This window comes from Capra hircus, chromosome 7 (genome assembly GCF_001704415.2).
Source record: "Capra hircus breed San Clemente chromosome 7, ASM170441v1, whole genome shotgun sequence".
NCBI lineage: Eukaryota > Metazoa > Chordata > Mammalia > Artiodactyla > Bovidae > Capra > Capra hircus.
In genome coordinates, this window is record NC_030814.1 from 23,313,692 (window position 1) to 23,337,589 (window position 23,898).

Below are 23,898 nucleotides of genomic sequence, written 5' to 3' on the forward strand. Positions count from 1 at the left end.
CAATGCATTATTTTATAGCTTAGACATATGCAATCTCAGAATTTCAAAGCACCTAACATAAATCATTGTGTGATATTTATACTCAAATTTCTTTGGCTAAAATAGGTAAGTAGTAAATATTATTCTTATTCAAATAGAATGAGATCTGTAGAGTTACAGATAATTTTAACTGGAAGAGTAAAACATGTTGAACTTTAACATTGACTGTTAATCTTTTTTTTTAAATCATCTAGTTTTTCTTCAATTATACACATACAAACTTCATCTATACTTCTCTGCAGCATGCTCACTCATTGGAAAAAATGATGTTTCATGAAAAATACATGACATTTTCATATACATACAGTTGTGAAAGTTGTAACATGGTACATTGTTTTCAGCTGGCACTATAATTAACATAATTGGTAGGTTAAATATTAAATGTAGAAAATACTATATGATACTGCTTAGCTAAGTAGTGAATTAAAATCATGAATTTTTAGCAGACCCATGCAGCAGTCTGTTAGAAACAAATTATTTGCTTAACTGTTTAAATTCTACTTAAAGAGACAGTGGAACAGAAATAACTATCCTGTTTTTTAAATTTAATAATGCTAGTAAAGAGGACTTTGTAGAAAGGAAAACTATTTCTTACTAGACTAGTTGAGAGGTTAGTATCAAACGATCTAAGATTATACATTTTGAGGGGGAAAGAAGAAATACGTGCTGATTTAGCATGTATTAGGTCAACTTGTATAAGACAGATTTGAGTAGAAAAAGATCATGGCAAAACCATGGTTGTATGAAAACTATTATTAATGTATATAATGTGTATAAGGTATATACCAAAAAACTCTGTCACTATAATGAAGGATAAGGCTGTGTCTAGGCTCTTTAGATGTTCAGAAATCATTATGAACTAAGGTGTACAGAAAGGGATAGACTTTCTGTGATCTCTCAGTTTGTCTCCAGCAAATGTTATTTGCCATATTTGATGAAAGGCTGCAGTATATTATGGCCAATAGCATAGAATACTTATAGTGGTGCTAGTATTTATTCCATTTTAATGAGACTGCCTTTCTACCACGTGCAGACTTGATCTGACTGTCTATTTCCTCACATGGTTTTGCCACCTTAAGTGGAAAGATCAGTTGGTCAGAATGTAGAGCCATAATGAAAACTAAAGCAAAATGTTGAAAGGGATAAATAAAAAGCAACAACAATTCTCTTGAATCATTTTACCCCCTTTTAGAAGATAAGAATACTTTTTTATAATTTTAGTTTATTCATTTCTTCCATGTAATTGTAGTTTATATAAAACATGTTTGAGAAACTTCTATGTGGAATATAAATATCTATATCTTTACTTCATTTTCATCAAGGAAAGACTTTCTATGCATCAAATAAGCTGGACCACATTGCCCACCCCCATTGCCTAGACCATGTATTGTGAGTGAATCATGTAAGTAGTTTATGTAGTTCAGGGATCTTTTTTTAAATATATATAAACTATTGGTTTGCTCATGTCCACTACTAGCAAAAAAGGTTTTACTGGCAAAATTGTAATTCCCTTTGACCTTCTCTGATTGTGCTTGGCACATGACAGTATTGTTGTCAGGTACCTCATTTACAAATAATATAATCAAGTGCATTATGGGTCTTTTAAAACACTGATGATGTATCTGTACTATGAGCTGCTCTAATAATGGATAAGCTTCGTTATTCTAAGCTCCAAACACACTCATCACAGGAAGATTCTGCAGCATGTCTTTTGTGTGTGTGTACTTGCGTTTTGCATCTGAACATGTACCTAAGAATTTATGAGCTTTGATTGACAGTTGAGCCCAAATTAGGCCTTTAATTATACTGACTCTTTTTTAAAAAATCAGGGACCTATTCTGATGCTGAGGATGCCAACGCTTACAAGAGAATGAAGAAAAGAAATAGGATTTGGGAAACCCCTATTTAACCACTCTGTTAAGTTGAAATGTATTTAGTTTCTACTCCACGCCCCTCAAAAAAGGATGAAATGTGAGACTGCAGAACACCCTCTAGACAAGGAATACAAGAACTGCTTCTAATGTTTTGAGGTTTGGGGGATTTTTTTTGCTAGCTTTCTTTCTGCCTTCTTTTCTGCCTCTTTCTCTCCCGTCTTTCCTTCCTTTTCCCTTCTGTCCTCTGGTTTGTATTTGTTTTGAGAGTCAGAACTCTGAATTGGAGGTAAAAAAAAAAAATTCACTGAAGGGGCCATTGCATCTGTACCACAGTCTAAAACATTAATACACTTTGAGCTGAGTCTGTGACAAATCAGCATTATTCACATTTCAAAGTCAACTTTAATATCCCATTCCAGACCAGATCTTAGTGGGCCTGAGCATAATTAAATTAGTTTCAGAGATTGTGGTCCCAACATGTAATTTCAAGTATCTCTCTGTGCCATTTACCCAGAGGCTGTGATTTGAGCTACTTCTAGGACCCTTTGAGGACAGTGTGTTGCCTGTGTCTAGTGATTCTGTAGTTATGTTTTTCTAATTTCCAATTCACCTTCTGTATCACTGAGTGGAGAGGATTTTACCATACATCAGCAATGAAGCATGACACCAACAACCTCACACGTGTGCCAACCTATCTTTGCCTTCTCTGCTGGCAAGCCCTATTTGAAAATACTTTTCTTCTGGTGATTTTAACTCAAAACTGGAAAATATTTAAACTTAAATACTTTTATTCTCACCTTAAACTCTCCTGCCGAATTCTGATTGTGATCTCAGATTTAAAGAACAAATAACTCAAAAGGAAGGACAGAGTACGTTACTGTTGAAGACCTAGCTCTGTATGACATTTACCAGAAGGAAAAGATTTAACTCACAAAAATGTTTGAGTAAGAAAATTTTAGGTTAGTAATAAAACATAACTTCCATATTTACTGTCATCATATTTTGAGTAAATAATGATTTAATGAAAGAACTCAAAGTGTGCTATACAAATACCAGAAACATTTTGTAGCTAAATATTTAGAGTATTATTACTAATAATACACAAGAGGAAAAGGGCAAAGGAATTGGAAAATATTGGCAAAATATTATGAGGGAAAAATCGCACAATTCAAGAAAAATCCAATACAAATACAATTCAAACTACATAATTTTAAATTTTATAATAGCCACATTGTAAAAGTAAAAAGGAATATAATATTAATTTTAGCAATATATTTTGTGATTGAATAGATCCAAAATAATCATTTCAACATGTAATAAAATATTTGAGATATTTTACATTGCCTTTTTCATAGTCTTCAAAATCCAGATATTTTACATTGTCTTTTTCATACTGTCTTCAAAATCCATTGTGTATTTACAAATATAGCATATCTCAATTCCAAATTTTCATTGGAATCACCTAATTTACAGTTCATGAAAATATAAAGTTAAAATATTATCTTCACATACCAAAGATGTAAAAAGATGCTTAAAATTTTTGAATAACTAAATCAAGTACCAAAAAAAATCATTTCTTCTAACATTTGCATCCACATTGACAAACTGGTTCTTCTCTTTAGAAGAATTGATTTATTAATCTTTGATAAAAAAGTATTAATTGCAAAACTTTACATGTTCATGTTAACTTAATTCACCATCTCTTTTGTCAACCAAGTATTAACATAAAATTCTAAGGGGTCTTGCAAGTGAAAAGCAACTCTTTAGTGAATCAGTATACACAAAAAAATACCATAGAACTTTAACTTACAGAACATTTTTGTAGTTTTTTCATCCAGTTTATATAGCACCATACATTACAATTAAAATATTCTTCACATTAATTGATTTTTTTAATGTAAATCATTAGTATTTGTATTATAAAATCTTTCCATTTCAATATTTGTACTTGCCTAATTAGGTCGTATTCAAAAGCAGAGACATTGCTTTGCTGACTAAGGTCCGTCTAGTCAAGGCTATGGTTTTTCCTCTGGTCATGTATGGACGTGAGTTGGACTGTGAAGAAGGCTGAGCGCCGAAGAATTGATGCTTTTGAACTGTGGTGCTGGAGAAGACTCTTGAGAGTCCCTTGGACTGCAAGGACATCCAACCAGTCCATTCTGAAGGAGATCAGCCCTCGGATTTCTTTGGAAGGAATGATGCTAAAGCTGAAACTCCAGTACTTTGGCCACCTCATGCAAAGCGTTGACTCATTGGAAAAGACTCTGATGCTGGGAGGGATTAGGGGCAGGAGGAGAAGGGGACGACAGAGGATGAGATGGCTGGATGGCATCACTGACTTGATGGACGCGAGTCTGAGTGAACTCCGGGAGTTGGTGATGGACAGGGATGCCTGGTATGCTGTGATTCATGGGGTCACAGAGAGTCGGACATGACTGAGCGAGTGAACTGAACTGAATTAGGTCATAGATAAACTTGAGACTTCACCTTTCCATGAAAATCTTTAGTTTTAGTTAACAATCTTTTTAAAACAGTTGATTTCTCTTAAGACTTTTCCAAGACACAACAACAGGCACTGACAAAGAACACAAGATCACTGTATTTCCTTGTCTATTTTTTCAACAGTTCCATAAATAGGTACTAGCATAATACACACATAACTGACCAATTGTTACAACCCTATCCTTGACACTTTTCATAGACTCTGCTCAGAAATCCAAGAATAAATATTTTCAGTGTGTAGTATACAGAGAAATAAAACAATAAGATAAATAATCTCTTGTTTTAAAGTTCCAATAAATGTGTATATTTTTACCTAACATAACTGTAACACTGTCTGTTTTGAGAAAAAACCTATTTTTTATATATAGCTCAACTTATTTTGTGACAGGTATAAGATCTTAACATATTTATGTAATGAGGTTAATTTTGACCAGCTTTCCCTACAGCACTTGCTGAATAGACTATCTTGTTTGCATTGTAATCCTTGCCTCCTTTGTTGAAGATTGATTGACCATAGGTATGTGGATTTATTTTCAGACTCTATTCCATTCCATTGGTCCACATGTATGTTTTTGTGGCAATACCACATTTTTTTGATTACTGTAGCTTTGTAGTATCGTCTGAAATCTGGGAAGATTATGTCGCCTACTTTGTTCTTTTTTCTTCAAGATTGCTTTGACAGTTCTGGGTCTTTTATGGTTTCATATAACTTATAGATTATAGTTCTAGTTCTGTGAAAAATGTCATGGGTAATTTCATAGGAATCTTACTAAATCTGTAGATTGCTTTGGGAAGTACAACCATTTTAACAGTATTAATTCTTTCAATTCAAGAGCATGAGGTATAATATCTTTTGATTTCTTTGAATCATCTTCAGTTTTCTTTATTAATGTTTTTATCATTCTCAGCATATATCTTTCACCTTCTTGGTCAGTTTTATTCCTAAGTATTTTAATTTGGGTGACATTTTGAAAGATTCCTTTTTACATTTCCTTTCTGATATTGTTAATGTAAAAAATGCAAATGATTGCTATATGTTAATCTTGTATCCTGCTATCTTAGTGAATTCATTTATCAGTTCTAATAGTTTTTGTATGGAGTCTTTAGGGTTTTATATATATATATAATCATGTTATCTGCATATGACAATTTTACCTCTTCTCTTCCAATTTGGATACCTTTTATTTTTCTAGTCTGATTGCCATGATTAGAACTTCCAATAATAATTTGAATAGAAGTGGTGAGAGTAGGCATCCTTTATCTTCTTCCCGATTTTAGTGGGAAGACTTTGGCTTTTTATTCTTAAGCATTACATTGTCAGTGTTTGTCATAAATAGTTTGTATTATATTGTCTGTGGTTTTGTCATAGATAGCTTTTATTATGTTGAGATATGTTCCCTCTATATCCACTTCTGGAAGAATTTTTTCTTTAATCATGAATGGATATTGAATTTTGTCAAATGCATTTTCTGTATCCATTGAAGTGATCGTGTGACTTTTGTCTTTTTTGTTTGTTTATATGGTGCATTACTTTGATGGATTTGTGAATGTTGAACCATCCTTGTGAGCCTCGGGTGAATCCCACTTGGTCATAGTGTATGATCTTTTCTATATGTTGTTGGATTTGGTGTGCTGATATTTTGTTGAGATTTTTTGCATCTATATTCATCAAAGATATTGGCCTGTAATTTTCTTTTTCGATGATGTCTTTGTCTGGTTTTGGTATCAGAGTGATGGTGGCTTCATAGAATGTCTTTGGGAGTGTTCCTTCCTCTTCAGTTTATTGGAATAGTTTGAGAAGGATCAGTATAAATTCTTTGTGTGTTTGGTTGATTTCTCCTGTAAAGCCATATGGTTTTAGACTTTTGTTTGTAGAGAGATTTTAAAATACAGATTATATTCCACCTCTAGTGATTGGTCTGTTCAAATGATCTATTTCTTATTTATTCAGTTTTGGTGGGCTGTATGTTTCTAGAAACTTACCTGTTTCTTCTAGGTTGTTGAATTTGTTGGCATATAATTGTCTGTAGTATTCCTTTATGTTTTTTTGTATTTCTGTGGTATTGGTTGTTCTGTCTCCTTTATCATTTCTTATTTTGTTTATTTGGATTCTCTCTTTTTTCTTCTCAGTGACTCAGGCTGAAGGGCCCCAAATTTGACATAATTCTGTTTTCAGTCCAGACATGGTGATCCAAGCCCTCAAGGGTTTTGTGAGCAATTTGAGGGAGGAAATGGAAAATAACACTAAACTATAGAAAATACAGTGAGCTTTAAACTGAACTTAGTAAAGACATCACCTCTCTACCCTGTATATTTCTCTGTACTTAAAATTTTAGACCCATCAATAGTGTCTGTTCTTCATCAGAGTCAGAAGCACAGAATTCATGATGCTATAAGTAGGAAAATGTAAGCTCTACTGTCCTTGGGTTGAGGCCAAGGCTAATAATGACCTCTGAGTGTTCAGTTGAAAGGAAGAGTTGCATATTTCTCACTTTAATCTTTTCTAGCTTTTGGTTTAAGTTTAGTGAGGAAGACATGTCAAAAGCTGAGACTGGTCGAAAGCTAGGCCTCTCACACCTAGCACTTGGCCAGGTTGTGAATGCAAAGGAAACAGAAAAAGATGCTCCAGTGAACACATAATCAATAAAGTGAAGCAATCTTATTGCTGGTGTGGAGAAAGTTTAATGATCTGGATAGAAAATCAAACCAGCCACAAGCATTCCCTTAAGCCAGAGAATTTAATACAGAGAAAAACCCTAACTCTCTTCAATTCTAAGAAGGCTGAGAGAAGTGAGGAAGCTGCAGAAAAAAGTGTTTGAAGCTAGCAGAAGTTGGTTCATGAGGTTTAAGGAAAGGAGTGCAAGGTGAATCAGCAGGTGCTGATGAAGAAGCTGCAGCAAGTTATCCAGAAGTTCTGGCTAAGATCATTAAATGAAGGTGACTACACTGTAATAGATTTTCAATGTAACTGAAAGACCCTTATATAGAAAGAAGACGGTCATCTAGTACTTTCGTAGCTAAAACAGAGAAGTCAGTATCTGGTTTTAAAGATTCAAAGGACAGGCTGAGTCTCTTGTTAGGGGCTAATGCAGATGGTAATTGAAGTTGAAGCCAGTGCTTATTTACCATTCTGAAAAGCCTAGTGTCCTTATGTTAAATCTTCTCTGCCTGTGTTCTGTAAATGGAAAAACAAAACTTGGATGATAGCATGGCATATTGAATATTTAAGCCCACTATTGAGACCTACCGGAAAAGGAAATGGCAATCCACTACAGTGTTCTTGCCTGGAGAATCACGTGGACAGGGGAGCCTGGCAGGCTGCAGTTTGTGGGGTCTTAAGAGTTGGACACAACTTAGCAACTAAACTACCTCTACTAAAATTCACATTGGAGAAGGAAATTGCAACCCACTCCAGTATTCTTGTCTGGAGAATTCCATGGACAGACGATCCTGGCAGGCTGCAGTCCATGTGGTCATAGAGAGTCAGACACGACTGAGTGACTAACACACACACATTGAGACCTACTGCTCAGAAACAGATTCCTTTCAAAATATTACTGTTCATTAACAGTGCTCCTGATCATCCAAGAGCTCTGATGGAGATGTACAGTGAGATTAATATTGTTTTTATGGCTTCAAGTACAACATCCATTCTGTATCACATGGACTGGGGAGTGATTTCAGCTTTCAAGACTGTTATTTAAGAAATACATTTCATAAGACTATAACTGCCATACACTGATTCCTCTAATGGGCCTGGGCAAAGTGAATAGAAAACCTTCTGCCAAGGATTCACCATTCTAGATGCCATTAACAATTCACGGGGAAAAGTCAAAATGGCAACATTAATGGGAGCTTGGAAGAAGTTGGTTCCAACCCATTTGGATGACTTTGAGGGCTTCAGGAATTCAGTGGAGGAAGAGCTAAAGGTGTGGTGGAAATGGCAAGACAATTACAGTTAGAAGTGGAGCCTGATGTCTGAATGGCTGCAATATCATGCTCACACTTGAGTGGATGAGGAATCGTTTCTAATGGATGAGCAAAATGGTGGTTTCTTGAGATGGCACCTGCTCCTTGTGAAGATGCTATGAAGGTTGTTGAAATGACACCAAAGGATTCAGAACATGAGATAAACTTAGTTAATAAATCAATGGCAGGACTTGAGAGGATTGACTCTAATTTTGAAAGAAGTTCTACTGTGGCTAAAATACTATCAAACAGCATGCTACAGAGAAATTAGTCACAAAAGAAAGGGTCAGTTGTTGCGGGCACCTTCACTGTTTTAAAAATTGACACAGCCACCCCAACCTTCAGCAACCACTGCCCAGATCAGTCAGCAGTCACCAACACTGAGGCAAGACCCTCCACCAGCAAAAAGATTATGACTTTTTAAGGACTCAGATAATGGTTAGCATTCTTTCAAAGTGCGAGTCACTCAATCGTGTTCGACTCTTTGCAACCCCATGGATTATATAGTCCATGGAATTCTCCAGGCCAGAATACTGGAGTGGGTAGCTGTTCCCTTCTCCAGGGGATCTCCCCAACCCAGAGATCAAACCCGGGTCTCCTGCATTGCAGGCGGATTCTTTATCAGCTAAGCCACTAAGGAGGCCCAGGAATACTGGAGTGGGCAGCCTACTCCAGTATCCTTTCTGGATCCTTTCTCCAGGGGAACTTCCTGACCCAGGAACCAAGCTGGGGCCTTCTACGTTGCAGGTGGATTGTTTACCAGCTGAGCTACCAGGGTTTAGAAATAAAATATTTAAAAAATCAAGATATATGCATTGCTTTTTAAGACATAATCCTATTGCACACTTAATAGAGTACAGGATAGTGTAAACATAGCTTTTATATCCACTGAAAAACCAAAAAAATTTGCAATATTTGCTTTATTGCTGTGGTCTGGTCTGACCTCACAACATCACTAAGGTATTCCTGTGTGTAAGAAGTAAAACACAAAGTGCCTTTGAAATGTCATTGCCATGTTTTCTAAGACATTACCTACATTAGGAAAATACCGAAGAAGGAAAACTTTGATAAGAATTTTCTATAAGGTGAAAACATCCTAAAATTTTAGGAAATATTCCATAAGGTTTCATATTAATTTTGAAAAAACAAGTGATAAGAAAGTGACATTAATTCAAAAATTCCCATGTGAACTGCAATTTATATTTAGCTTTATAAATTGGATGAACTAGAATAGTTTGTAAAATTAACATTCCAAGCTACAGAGAAAAGATGCACTTACATTCTGCCATATGCTGTCTGAGCTCCATTTTTTGAAAGATGAACAAGTTTCGTGCACTGCTCAACTTTTTTTTTCAATTAATTACCCAATTACTTCACAAATTATATACTTGCTGCAAGTTGTGCTATTTTGAGATATTATATTTAAATCAGTATTCTTTTTTTTATGTTGAAAAACTCTCCATACTGATTTCACATGGCTGAACACCCCCTATTGCAGAATTTTAATTCATGTAGTTTAGCTTGAAATTTATTGTGTATTTTGCTCTTTTCAGATTCTGTTGATGTGAAATGCTCTAATAATTCACAGTAGCTCACTTAAGTCCCAACCCCTCTCTCCCTTTCTCTCACACACAGACTACAAATAATAGTCCAATTTTCCAACAAATAAATTTGCTAATCCAATATGAAGTATGATATCATTATATATTTTAAAATAATTCTTCCCTAAAGGAATCACCCTTTCATTACTATGGGAATTGACTTGAGTCTTTCTTACTGAATATCTAAAAACAAGATAAGAGAATCAATAACGAAGTGGCATTCTCTTGGTACAGAAGCATATAAATTAGAAATTTTTTCTGCCACTTAACTGATGACAACTAGTTTGTTCTCTATATCCATGAGACTTTCTTTTTTGTTTTATTCACTGGTTTTTGTTTTTCAATTCCACATATAAGTGACATTGTATAGTATTTGTCTTTCTCTGCCTTATTTCACTTAGCATTAATACCCTGCAAATCCAAATGACAAAATTTCGTTCATTTTTGTGGCTTAGTAGTATTCTATTGTGTGTGTGTGTGTGTATATATATATATGTGTGTGTGTTTGTGTGTGTGTATATATATATAACTTTAAAAAAATGTATTTATTTTTAATTGATTGATGATTGGTTTACAGTATTGGTTTGATTTCTGTCATACATCAACATGAATTAACATAGGTGTACATATTCATTTATCTGTTGTTAGACACTTTGGTTGCTTCCATATATTGGCAATTATAAAAATTGCTACTGTGGATGTTGAGATATGTGTTTTTCTTCCAGTTAGTATTTTACTCTTTTCCAAGATATATACACCCAGGAATGGAATTGCTGAGTAATATGTTAGTTCGGTTTTCAGTTTCTTTTTGAGAAATCTCGGTGGTTTTCTACAGTGGCTGCACCAATTTACTTTTCCACCAACAGTGTATGAGGGCTCCCTTTTCTCCATATCACTATCAACATTTGTGATTTGTGTTCTTTTTGATGATAGCTGTTCTGATAGTTGTGATAAGTGTGTTTTTAATTTGCATTTCTCTGATTATTGACACTGAGCACATTTTCATGTGCCTGTTGGCCATTTGTATGTCTTCTTTGAACTGGGAATTTAAAAATCACTTAAACATTTAAATACATTCCAACTGAAGGATATTTAGTGAACCTACTATGTGTCCAGCTCTCAGTTTATGTATTGTCACCTAACTTCATCAAGATGCTCTCCCGAGATAGAACGGTGAAATTTAATTGGTGTAGCTTGAAATATTCAAAGACCAAATGTAAACTAAATTTATTTGACCTAGAATGCCAGCACTTCATGAAATAATTCAAAATAATATTGCTGTAAATAGCCACCTTCTTAATCTCTTCATAACATAACAGCTTACACACATATCTTAAAGAAGAATTTTTCATGTTAACTGAAGCAGACCATTGTTTTTCAGTTTTTTAGAAACATGGTATAATGCTTTCATATGTGTAAGAGTAACAGAATGGAAGAGAATAAACAAAGTTGATACCTTGGAGTCAATAAACTTTCAAGCAAGAAAACTGAAATTATTATATATACTCATATGTTTTTTGATTCTACAATACCATCAACTGCAGGGTGATTTACCTTTGACACATTTTTGACAAAACAAGGTACAATACCACATTAAGTGTATGCATTTGTTGCTTGACCTAGCCAAATATCATAAATATTAAAATATAAATAATTAAGTTGAAGAAAGTTACCTTATGCATACATAGAAATGTTTTTCCTCTATAGTATACATATTTGCATGTGTGTGTGCATGTGCACGTATGTGCCTTTAAACACTTAACAGAGAGAAAGGCAGGAGGAAGATTGATTGCTAGCTGGCATGGGTATATACATACTTGTCTGCTTCTTAAAATCTCTTCTGTTCAGTTGCAGATCCCTCAGGCATTCAGCTGCAGAGTGCAAAAAGAGACAAATAGCCACCCACACATCAATACTCTATTTAGTAGTTTAAAACACCCATCATCTAAACCATAGTTCTTTAAAAATTCTAAATACAGGTGAAAATCAGTTACATAATGACAAAAAGAAAGAACATGGTACCAACTGCAGCACTTTTTAATGGAAATAGATATGTGCTCTGGGCAAGATCTGGTGAGGGCAAAGGTGAAGCTTTGAAGATTTGATTCCCTTCTTATTCTGCTTTTTAACTTTTCACAGTAGTTACTAAGCCCATATCTGTTTTGTGTTATTGATGCTTTGCTGCTGCTGCTGCTGCTAAGTCGCTTCAGTTGTCTAGTACCAAGACAGGAAAAAAGAATTTTAAGACTTTAAAAAGAAAATCTTAGAGGCTATATTTAAGTTTTGTTTGACATCCCTCAGTTAGATATTAACTAAAAGAACTGTATAGATTCTCCTTCCCAAAATATATTCCCAGTGCCTGGCAAACTTTGGATAGGGATTTTTTTGTTGTGGTTAATTTTACTTTTTTCATTAAATTTTCAAAAATGTTTTATTGGAATATAGTTGATTTACAGTATTGTGTTAGTTTCTGGTGAACAGCAAAGTGATTTAATTATATGTATACATGTGTCGGGGCTTCCCTGATGTCTCAGATGGTAAAGAATCTGCATGCAATGCAGAAGACCCAGGCCCAGTCCCTGGGTCGGGAACTTCTGGAGAAGGGAATGGCAACCCACTCCAGTATGTTTTTGCATGGAGAATCCCATGGACAGGGGAGCCTGGCTACAGACTACAGTCCATGGGGTCACAAAGAGTCAACCACAACTGAGCAATTAACACTTCACTTTCACATGCATATGTCTGTTCTTTTTCAGATTATTTTCCCCTGTAGATTACTGCGGAGTTTTGAATAAAGTTCCCTGTGCTATACAATAGGCCCTGTTGATTATTTTATACAACCTAATTTATCCCCCCCAACCTCCCTCCTTTGAGAACCATAAGTTTGTTTTCAAAATTTGTGAGTCTGTTTCTGTTTAGTAAATAAATTCATTCATCTCATTCTTTAGATTCTGCATATAATTGATATCATATGGTATTTGTGTCTGACTTCACTTAGTATATCTTTGGCTCCATCTATGTTGATGCAAATGGCACTATTTCATTCTATCTTATGGCTGAGTAATATTCTGTGTGTGTGTGTATGTGTGTGTGTATCACACCACATCTTCTTTATCCATTCATCCATTGATAGGTATATAGGTTGCTTTCATGTCTTGGCCATTATAAATAGTGCTACAGCAAAAAGTACTATTTACAATGTGGCGCATGTATCTTTTCAAATTATACTCTTCTCTGGATATATGCCCAGGATTGGGATTGCTGGATCATATGCCACCTCTGATTTTAGTTTTTTAAGGAACTTCCACACTGTTCTCCATAGTGACTGTGCCAATTTACATACCCCAACAGTGTAGGAGATTTCCCTTTCCGCCTCACCCTCTCTAGCATTTATCATTTGTAGACTTTTTTGATGATTGCCTTTCTGACCTATGTGAAGTGATATCTCATTGTACTTTTGATTTTCATTTCTCTAATAATTAGTGATGTTGAGCATCTTTTCATGTGCTTTTTGGCCATCTGTATGTCTTCTTTTGAGAAATGTCTGTTTAGATCTGCCTATTTTTGGACTGATTTTTTTTTTTTAATATTTGAGCTACACGAACTGTTTGTATATTTTGGAGTTTATTCTCTTGTAGGTCACATTGTTTGAAAATATTTTCTTTTGTTTGATTCCCTTTGCTATACAAAAGCTTGTAAGTTTGTCCTCATTTGTTTATTTTTGTTTTTATTTTCATTACTCAGTGTGGTGGATCCAAAAAAAGTCTTGCTGTGATTTATGTCAATGAGTGTTGTATATTTCCTCTAAGAGTTTTATAGTATTCAGTCTTACATTTAGGTCTTTATTCCATTTTGAGTTTATTTTTGTGTATGGTATTTTAGAATGTTCTAATTTTACTCTTGTATGTAACAGCTGTCCAGTTTTATCAGTAGCATTTATTGAAGAGATTGTCTTTTCTTCATTATATATTCTTGTCTCCTTTGTTGTAGATGGGCTTATTTCTTTGCTTTCTATCCTGTTCTATTGATCTATGTGTCTGTCTGTTTGCCTGTACCATACTGTATTGATTACTGTAGCTTTGTAGTATAGTCTGAAGAAGGAAGCCTGACTCCTCCAGCTTTATTTTTCTTTCTAAATTGCTTTGGTATTTGGGCTCTTTCATGTTTCCATACAAATTGTTAAGATTCTTTTCGGTTCTGTATTTGTGGTCCAAAGAGATTCTTCATATGATTTCTATTTTGTTAGATTTATCAAGGCATACTTTATGGTCCAGCATGTGATCTATCCTGGAGAATGTTCCATGTGCACCTGAAAAGAATGTGCATTCTGCTGCTTCTGTACGCAATGCCCTATAAATAACAATGAAGTCAATCTGGCCTAATGTGTCGATTAAGGCCTGTGTTTCCTTAATGATTTTCTGTCTGGATGATCTGTTCATTGATGTAAGTGGGGTGTTAAAGTACCCCATATTATTGTGTTACTGTGAATTTCTCCTTTTCTGGCTGTTAGCATTTGACATATATTGAGGTACTCCTATGCTGTGTGCATATATATTTATAGTTGTTATGTCGTCTTCTTGAATTGATCCCCTTGATCATAATTTTGTCTCTTGCAACAGACAGTATTTTAAAGTCTATTTTGTCTGATATGAATCTTGCTACTCCAGCTTTTTTTAAATTTCTATTTTCATGGAATATCTTTTTCCATTCCTTCATTTTCAGTCTACATGTGTCTCTAGATCTTAAGTGGCTTTCTTGTAGACAGCACAAATGTAGGACTTGTTTCCACAATCCATTCAGCCAGTCTATATCTTTTGGTTGGAGCCTTTAATCCATTTACATTTAGGTAACTACTGATTTGGATGCTCTTATTGCCATTTTGTCAACTGTTTTGGGTTTATTTTTGTAGGTTTTTAATTTTCTTCCCTTTCTCTTTTGTTCTCTTGTGATTTGATACCTATCTTTAGTGTTGTATTTGGATTGCTTTTTCTTTTGTGTGTGTGTATATCTATTGTAGATTTTTGGTTTATATTTACCAAACTAGAGTTTGGTAATAGCAGTCAGATATATATAAGGGATGCCTGGCGTGCTGCTGTCCATGGCGTTACAAAGAGTCAGACACAACTGAGCGATTGAACTGACTGATATATAAGTTGCTAGTTTCTTAATTTCAAATGCATTTCCAATATCCATGCATTTCCAACATTTGTACTTGCCTCTTCTCATGATTGCTGCTGTTGTTATATTTGCATCTGGATGATTTCCTACCTTTACCAGATGTATGCCTTTGCTGGTGAGATTTCTCATTCATAATTTTATTGCTTCTAGTTGTGGCCTTTTCTTTTCCATGTGGAGAAGTTCCTTTAGCGTTTGTTATAAAGCTGGTTTGTGGTGCTGAATTTTTTTAGCTTTTGTTGTCTATAAAGCTTTTGATTTCTCTGTCAAATTTGAATGAGAGCTTTGCCAGATAGTGTTCTTGGTTGTAGTTTCTTTCCTTTCATCACTTTAAATATACCACTCCATTCCTTTCTGGCCTGCAGATTTTTATACTGAAAAATTGGCAGATAACCTTATGAGGATTCCCTTGTATGTTATTTGTTGCTTTTCCCTTATTGCTCTTAATATTTTCTCTTTGAATTTAATTTTTGTCAATTTGATTAATATATATCTTGACATCTTTCTTCTTGAGTTTATCCTGCGTGGGACTCTGCACTTCCTGGATTTGGGTGACTGTTTCTATTCCCATGTTAAGGAAGTTTTCAGCTATTATCTCTACAAGTATCTTCTCAGGCCCTTTCTCTCTTCTTCTGGGACCCTTCTGATGCAAATGTTGGTGGGTTTAATTTTGTCCCAGACAGCTTTTAAACTGTCCTTATTTATTTTCTTCATTCTGTTCCATGGCAATGGTGTCCACCATCCTGTCTTCTAGATCACTTATCCGTTCTTCATCCTCATTTGTTCTGCTGTTGCTTCTGGTGTATTTTTCATTTCAGTTATTGTATTATCAACTCTGTTGTTTAAGTTTTCTAGCTCTTTGCTAAATATTTCTTGATTTTCTCCATCTATGCCTCCATTATTTTTTCAAGATCTTAGATCATCTTTACTGCTATTACTCTGAATTCTTCAGGTAGACCTGCCTATCTTCATGTTACATAGCTGTTCTTCTGAGACTTTATCTTGTTTTTTAATCTAGAGCATATTTCTCTGCCATCTTATTTTGTCTGACTTTCTGTGTGTACAGTTTCCAGGCTGCTGGATTGTCGTTCCTCTGGCTTCTGGTGCCTGCCTCGTGGCTTGTGCAGCTGGTTTGAAAGGCATGTGCAAGCTGACTGATGGGAGAGATTGGAGCCTGCCCACTGGTGGGTGGAGCTGGGTCTTGTTCCTCTGGTGTACAGGGCTGCAGATGAGTGGGGCTCCATTACTGCCTGGTTGGTTTTTTGGCCTGAGGCATCCCAGCACTGGAGTCTAAGGCCTATTGGGTGGGGTCAGGTCTTTGCATCAAAATAGTAGCCTCTAGGACAGCTTACCGGAGAAGGCAATGGCACCCCACTCCAGTACTCTTGCCTGGAAAATCCCATGGATGGAGGAACCTGGTAGGCTGCAGTGCATGGTGTCCCTGAGGGTCGGACACGACTGAGCGACTTCACTTTCAGTTTTCACTTTCATGCATTGGAAAAGGAAATGGCAACCCACTCCAGTGTTCTTGCCTGGGGAATCGCAGGGACGGGGGAGCCTGGTGGGCTGCCGTCTATGGGGTCACACAGAGTCAGACACGACTGAAGTGACAGCAGCAGCAGCAGGACAGCTCACACCAATGAGTACTCTCCAGTACTTCTTCCACCAGTATTCTTGTCCTGGCAGTGAGCCACAGCCATACCCAACTCCCTAAGAAACCATTCTGGACAAGCAGATAGATCTGGCCCTGTCTCCTGTGAAGTCACTGCTTTTACCCCTGGGGCCTGGTCTGCATGAGACCTTGTGTGTTCCCTCCAAGAGTGCTGTTTGTTTCCTCCAGTCCTGTGGAGGTTCTTTGATGATGCCCCACTGACCTTCAAAGCCAAATGCTCTGAGGGCTCCTCCTCTTGATGCCAGATCCCCAGACTGGTAAGCCTGATGTGGGTCTCAGAATTCTCACTCCTGTGGGAGAACCTCTGTGATACTATTTTCCAGTTTGTGGTTCACCCACCTGGTGGGTATGTGATTTGATTGTATCATAACACACACCTCCTGCCATCTTGCTGTGGCTGCTTCTTTGTCTTTGGAAGTAGAATATCTCTTTTGGTAGGTTCTAGTCCTTTTTTGTCAATGGTTTTTCAACAGTTAGTTGTGATTTTGATGCTTTTAATGAGAGGAGGTGTACTAAGATCCTTCTACTCCAACTTGTCCCCTGGTCCTCAATTTTATTAGTATTCTTTTAGCAAAGTTCACTTTAGATAGCAGCTCTTCTTTCAGCATATAAAAGAAGGCTGAATTCATAGCTAAGGTGTTCATCAAGATTCTTGCCTAGTCCTAACATTGAATCAGGTTTGTTTTTCCTAACACAGCAAGCCAAAATGCTGAGACACTGAGGTTCATGGCAAAGAGAGGGCTTATTCCCAAGGCAGCCAAGTCAAGAGATGAGAAGAAGGGGAAACAAATCTCAGATTCACCTTTGGGATAGAGATGTTTGGAACGAAGTGGGCAGGTAGTTCATTTACTCAGTGAGCTTCAGTCTCCTATAAGTACTTTACTCTAAGTCTAAAAGAATAGTAAACAAGTTATACAATTTATCCTGATAATCTCTGTAGTACTGTATCTGATTTGGGCTACATGCACACACAGGTGTTTTCTTTTCTTTCTTTTTTTTTTTTTTGAAGAATAGCACATTAGAAGCACAGAGGTAGAATATCTGATAGAAGGTTCAGACTGAATGTTAGGAAGTCTTCAAACCCATTTGGTTTTGATAAAGTTGTTTCAATTTAGTTCATGCAAAATGCCAAAATAGAACTATTTCCATAAAAAGATTTTAAAAATTGTACTATGATAAGTAAAGTTTGGGGAAAATTTTAAAAAAAAAAACCTCCAAAATATAAAGGATGAGTAAAAATGTGGAAAATTGTGAACTCATACCTGTTGTTATATCTTTAAATATAAGCATACTTCCTGTACATACAATAGACCCCTAAAATAAGAGCTATCTGTCATGTTTCTTTGTATCCTCAGGATCTAATCCACTTTTGTATACAGAATAGGCACTTAATAAATTGATGGTCTTCTATCCATTTAATTTATTGTATTGTTAGTATGTGCTGTGAATTGCCATTAAGGTACTAAGAGGAAAAAAACACAGGTCCTATTTTCAAGGAGCCATCAGTCTAGAACAGTAAAAGAAGATACATAAATATGCATGAAGATATAAAAAATATATAAAATGAGTCAAACTGAAAAGAGAAAAGTATGTAGTCAAGGTACAAATAAAATTAAATTGAAAGTTCAATGAATGAATGAATTTGATAATGGAAAAGGATTCATGAAGGAGATAGAATCTAATGGTGATAGTAGAAAGAATTTGAGTAAATGATGTAACATTATTTTGGAAACTAATAATAAAGGTATTTGACAGTAAACATAGTAAGTTCCTTGGAATATACAAGGGTTTTAAATTGTTTCAAGATGGTATTTTCTTGTGTTTAACTATATAATATTGTCTATCTAATAAATCTACATTTTTCTAGCAAAACTACACACATATATAAAGGGTAAATTCATTCACTTAATAAGCATTTGTCTAATTATAACTAATAGTGTGCTAAAAGCATAAAATGATTTTTAAAATAATACACAATCCATGTTCTCAAGGAGCTTACTCTTTAAGAGTGTCTATATAAAAGCAATCATTTTTAACATAGTATTTTCTAATTATGAATGTTTACTTTTATTAATAACTTTGGTATGTTACTTCATTGAATATATTTTCAGGAATGAAATCTTAACCTTACAACATCAGGGATTTACTTAAAAGGGCACAGTAGTTACTGTGCAGGTACTTTGCACAGTAGTTACATTTGATCATCCAACTTATTTTTTAATAGGAAATGGCCCTATGCATAGCTTACCAATTTTACCAAAGTTAAGATACAGTTAGATGATTCCTGCCTTAATAACATAGTTAGTTTCTGTCACAAGAAAAGCAAATTAAAGTAAAACACACATACCTTGGATACACACATATTAAGTATATGCGGGGGAAATGGCATAATATAAAAGTCACATTGTAAATATTCCTTTGGAGTATATTTCTGTAATTGTTACTGTGGTATTTTAATTATAGCAAGAAAGAAGATTAAAAACAGGATGCCACATTTTAAGATATTAGTAAGTCTGGGCTTTCCCATGAGATAGAATACACTTAAAAATATGGATTATGATTTTGTATTTTGTTTTAGAAAGTGCTTCAGTTTCTTGCATTGCTTCATTTCATCATTTATGTGTCCTATTTGTGATCCAGTCTTGATAACTGAACTGTTTCTTTAAACTCTGAATAAATAGGCACCTTTTAAAAAGCCTTTTGATAACAGTCAATGTAAACATACAGGATTGACTTGAATGAAGTGTAAACTCTAGAGATAATTTCAGCTAACATATATAAATTTTGTGGTTAGATGAAAATAAACGTGTAAAGAGAGAAGAATAAGTGGGCAGAGAGACCTCGTTGTCAACAATATTAGATATCATGTTATTGTGAGAGCTAAGACAATCATAACTATATATTTCTACATGTTTCTGCTTTATGTATCCCTATTTAAGACTTGAAGCTTACTAAGACTTATATCATTTCCCACCTGCATTTGATAGCAAATGACATTGTCCTCTTGTTATCACAAGTATATGCATATATGTGGCAGGCATTTTTTTCTATATTCAGTCATGACCAAAGTTTATTCATCCCAAGGTGTACCCTGGCCAACAGGGACAAGGTTGTTCTCTTTATGAAAGAAATAATTCCTAAGGAAGACTTTTCCTCTTTGATACTACAATAGTGCTGGCTTGGTTATTAATCTGCTAAGGTGATCATGTCCTACTTCAAATACTTTCTTATCCACATGCAAATAAATCATATAAGGAACTACATACATGTACTTGATTATTGGGTTTAGTTCACGGTTATTTTTAAGAGAATATGGGTATCTGAATATGTAAATTGAGGCTATAAGTGAAAGTCCGTTGTTGCAATCACCATTCTCTTACATTTCCTGATGTTTCCCTTAAGCTGTTTTGCACCTGAGTGGTTGCATGGTTTTAGCCCCCATTAAAATAGATCTGACACTTCAACAAAAACACAAATTGTGCCTGAAATTGGGACCATTAAAATTCTGCAGGGGCATCCAGAAGCCAGCAATCATAGAGGGCCTGTAAAGAACAAAAAATAAAAACATAGGAAATGTGGTGCTCCATTCCTTGTGGCGCATCTAACATTTTTAAGCTCGAGAAGTCAGCTTCATATAGTTTTATCAGGTTATAACTTATAAAACCAAGGTTAGTACAAACTAGCTTTATAATCTTTTCAAGTGAGTTCTTGGGAACTGAAATTTCTCAATGATAAATACAGTCATCTTCATTATAATCAGCATTCTTTTCTATATGTGGTATACTTACAAGGCAATTTAGCAAGTAAAAAAAAATAAACATTTTTAACCTCTAGACGTTTTCTCTTCTAAAAAGCAATCTGCAATAAAGAGATGTCTTTTCCAACATATATTATATATTGATAGAGGAAATAGTGGGGTTTGCTTCTAACGAAGACAGGGAGAAGGCAGAATTAGTGCATGAATTCAAAGGAGGAGAAAAGAAGTTCACAGTCCTTAAAAGCTAACCTCCTTCCACAGTATCCATTACTGCTGCCATCAGAAAAAAAAAAAACGTGCTAGATTTTCACATGTCTCCCAAGGGTCCATAGTTCAGTCACTACAGCACATGAGGGTTTCTATGGGAGTGTATACACATTTTATTACAATCTACTTCTTTCTTACATGCAAAGAAGACTAGAGCTCTTGGAATAACTCAGTTCAATTAAATAAAACTCTTAGTTTTGGACACAAAATGCACAAATAGGTCAAAGTTTCAAACCTGAGATATGTCAGTAAGGGAATTGATCACCTTAGCCAAACAACCAGTTGCTTTGCAAGGGTAAGTCTAGATTTCAGAATAGCTTATCCACAGACACAGCAGGCAGTAATAGATGGGCAGCCTGTCATTGCTCCGGTCTGTTCAACAGGCACAACTGGATGGGAGTAATGAAAACTGGACACATTTCCCAGTTTAAAAAAAAGGTCCGCTCTGTACCATTAAGTAGTATTCCATGTAGAGTGGGTGAGAAAACGTGGGAGGGAGTAGGAGAGGCATTTGGTTGCAAAAAGAGAGGAATCTAGGTGTCCTGTGAGGATGGGCACTCTACAAAGATTCAAACTGTGCACTGTTCAGCAGCTAGAGAAATTGCCCGCCTTCCAACCGAGTTGAATTCAAGGTAGGATCGTTGTGACTGAAAGTTATCTTATACCTACCTATGTTTTGCAGGTCTGTTAGGTTCTGAGTATTTCTTATACTGTTAATTATCTTCTATACTTAAGATACTACTGAAAACTTCTATATGATCTGGGAGGCTGTTCAGTACAGGAACTGTTCATCCTCAACAGGCTAGCCTTATGATGCATTTCTGAATAAACAGGTATTGTAAAATGTCTATTCCCATATCCCACAGTTCATCATTGTCATGTCAAACTGCCTTCTCTCTATAAAGGTCTTCAATGGAGAAGCACAGTACCAATGAATTGATTATAGTTGCCCAAGCCTGTCCAGAAATAAATGTATTATTTTAAATCACACCAAGGAGCTCAAACAGTGTAATTAAGAGTGATAAAGCAATTGGGTATGTCTTCTTTTGAATTGAATTGTAATCAACCAATTTTTCTAAACAACCTAATCAAAAGGAATTAATGCTTAATCCCCATGCCCTATCACACATTATTTTTAGTGTAGGTATAGAACAGGCACATTATGTTGGGTTGAACAGATGTGGAGATCCATAATACCATTGTCTAAAACTAGACTGTGGCTCAGCTTCAAAGTGCGCATCCAAAAATACACTGGCACTTTGGGTGGCTGTTATAATACTAGCCCACGTAGTTAACTCAAGGCAAAAGCTATCCAATCCAGTTACCATATTTAAAGTTCATATGTCAATGTGTTTTTGAACACTCATATCAATGTGAAGTTTTGGGATATTCCGTAAGTCTGTATTTTGGGGAAGTACAATCTTAGGAATACAACGTAACACCTATGGAATAGTGCTTCAGAAGCTCAGCTCCAGATATTAATATATATTTTAAGTTAGCTCCCTTCTAAGACATCCTTATGCTGTTCTGTCTCTTGCCTTTGTTTTTTCTAATGCTGATAAAACATGATTTTGCCCAACAATGCAAACACTGTTTAATAAACATTTTAACATATCTGTAATTTATAAATTATTTGAAGAAGTAATATTATTTTGTACTTCAACACCGTGCATACTAGTTAATATGTGTGTATCTGCTTTTTAAAGAATGTATAAATGAAAAATTTTCTCTTTTCATTATGATATTTGAAATCTTGCCAGCTCTGTTGCTGTTTTACACAGACACTATCATTTTTAGGTTAATCATAAGCATTACATAATAAGTAAAGAAAAAGGAGAACTGAGGGGGAGAAAAGTCAATTCAAACTGCATAACAACAAACTTAGGGTTAAAGTCATAGCAGTTCTCTGGGAGCACTTAAAGCTATTCAGATGAGTTAACAGGATAAAAACATTTTGATTCAAGAAGTTCCTGTGGGTGCTCAGTACTAAGAAATGGTCTAGGTTAGACAAGATTGTGGATTCTAAGGCTGATTCAAATCACCTTAGGCTCCTGAGCAAGTAGTTTGGCTTTATTGGGCTTCAGTTCAGTTCAGTTCAGTCGCTCAGTCGTGTCTGACTCTTTGCGACCCCATGAATCGCAGCACGCCAGGCCTCCCTGTCCATCACCAACTCCCGGAGTTCACTCAAACTCATGTCCATCAAGTCAGTGATGCCATCGAGCCATCTCATCCTCTGTCATCCCCTTTTCCTCCTGCCCCCAATCCCTCCCAGCATCAGAGTCTTTTCCAATGACTCAACTCTTCGCATGAGGTGGGGCCAAAGTACTGGAGTTTCAGCTTTAGTATTATTCCTTCCAAAGAAATCCCAGGGCTGATCTCCTTTAGGATGGACTGGTTGGATCTCCTTGCAGTCCAAGGGACTCTCAAGAGTCTTCTCCAACACCACAGTTCAAAAGCATCAATTCTTCGGTGCTCAGCTTTCTTCACAGTCCAACTCTCACATCCATACATGACCCCATGACCTGCAGCACGCCAGGCTTCCCTGTCCATCACCAACTCCTGGAGTTTACTCAAACTCATGTCCATTGAGTCGGTGATGCCATCCAAGCATCTCATCCTCTGTCGCCCCCTTCTCCTGCTCTCAATCTTTCCCAGCATCAGGGTCTTTTCAAATGAGTCAGTTCTTCTGATCAGGCAACCAAAGTACTGGAGTTTCAGCTTCAGCATCGGTCTTTCCAATGAATGTTCAGGACTGATCTCCTTTAGGATGGACTGCTTGGATCTCCTTGCAGTCCAAGGGACTCTCAAGAGTCTTCTCCAACACCACAGTTCAATAGCATCAATTCTTTGGTGCTCAGCTTTCTTCACAGTCCAACTCTCACATCCATACATGATGACTGGAAAAACCATAGCTTTGACCAGATGGACCTTTGTTGACAAAGTAATGTCTTTGCTTTTTAATATGCTGTCTAGTTTGGTCATAGCTTTTCTTCCAAGGAGCAAGCATCTTTTAATTTTAGGGCTGCAGTCACCATCTACAGT